Source organism: Manduca sexta, unplaced genomic scaffold, assembly GCF_014839805.1.
Source record: "Manduca sexta isolate Smith_Timp_Sample1 unplaced genomic scaffold, JHU_Msex_v1.0 HiC_scaffold_3798, whole genome shotgun sequence".
NCBI classification, from domain to species: Eukaryota; Metazoa; Arthropoda; class Insecta; order Lepidoptera; family Sphingidae; genus Manduca; species Manduca sexta.
In genome coordinates, this window is record NW_023594905.1 from 4,241 (window position 1) to 5,365 (window position 1,125).

General features: G+C 35.7%; 1 non-coding gene across 1 annotated transcript; it reads left to right on the forward strand.

The window, feature by feature from the left end:
• The first annotated feature begins 337 nt into the window (after positions 1–337).
• On the forward strand, positions 338–411 carry Trnat-agu. The gene has a single exon. It is a non-coding gene; the product is annotated as a tRNA-Thr (tRNA).
• Positions 412–1,125: the final 714 nt, after the last annotated feature.

Consider the following 1,125-nt stretch of genomic DNA (forward strand, 5'->3'; position numbering starts at 1 on the left):
AATAACTTTATTTCCGATAAAGAAAAAATTATGTTTTCTTGAAATTGAATATGTTGAGGCGTTTTGAAGTTTTGAAATTGTTCAGCTACTTTTGTTACTGACTGTGCATACATCATCATCATCAGCCTATATCTTTGTCCACTGCTGGACATAGGCCTCCTCCAATATGCGCCATACAAAGATTTAGAATTAATTTACTACTTTTAAACGTATGCACTAAATTCTGAAATATAAAGAATAGTATACACGAATTTATAGGTTGATATTTTCAGATTCTTGTTAAATTTGTTCCACTTGATTTCCCTAAACTATCTCAATTTCGAAATCCATTGACATCGGCGCCGTGGCTTAGTTGGTTAAAGCGCCTGTCTAGTAAACAGGAGATCGCGAGTTCGAATCTCGCCGGGGCCTTACATATTACTTAATAGCGTATTTTTATAATATTTTTCTTCAAATATTATGCGTCATTATGTATAGTACCTACATACCTATTTTACAGCATAGTAACTCATATTCTTTGGCCTCGGAAAGAAATAAATTATATTATTAAAATATTTATGTCTAAAATGGCAGCGAAGAATGCTAACAAAAGTACAAATTTGCAACAAAATAATGTATGAATTTAGAGTGTTTAGGCTGTTTCAACTAACCCTTATTCATAGACGTTATTTATCTAAGGACGGAGCATTGCTGTGATAACAAGTCTGTTTCCCAGCTTTGTTTATCAAACAGCCAATTAGCTTCAATGTTAGCCAATCACAACGGCCCTATGTCTACGCACTTCGAAGGCTGCCATGCCGTCAGCACTGAGAAACATTGTTATCACAGCAAAGATAGAGCTTAGATAAATAACGTCTATGAATAAGGGGCAAATCTATCCAGAATTCCATTCATTTAATAATAGCTCCCATCAGTGGCGAAGCTTCCATACAAACCGATTCCTACCGGCTTCCCTTTTAGGTTTATTTACGTTTGTTTTGTTTCTTTTCAATTGGTCGCGATACGTCTACTAATGCTTTTTTACCTCAGGTTACCTTTTGAAAAATTTCACCCGACGCCACTGGCTCCCATACACTATACATAACACGCGTAACTTCATCCGTAACAAACGTGTAACCGAGTAGT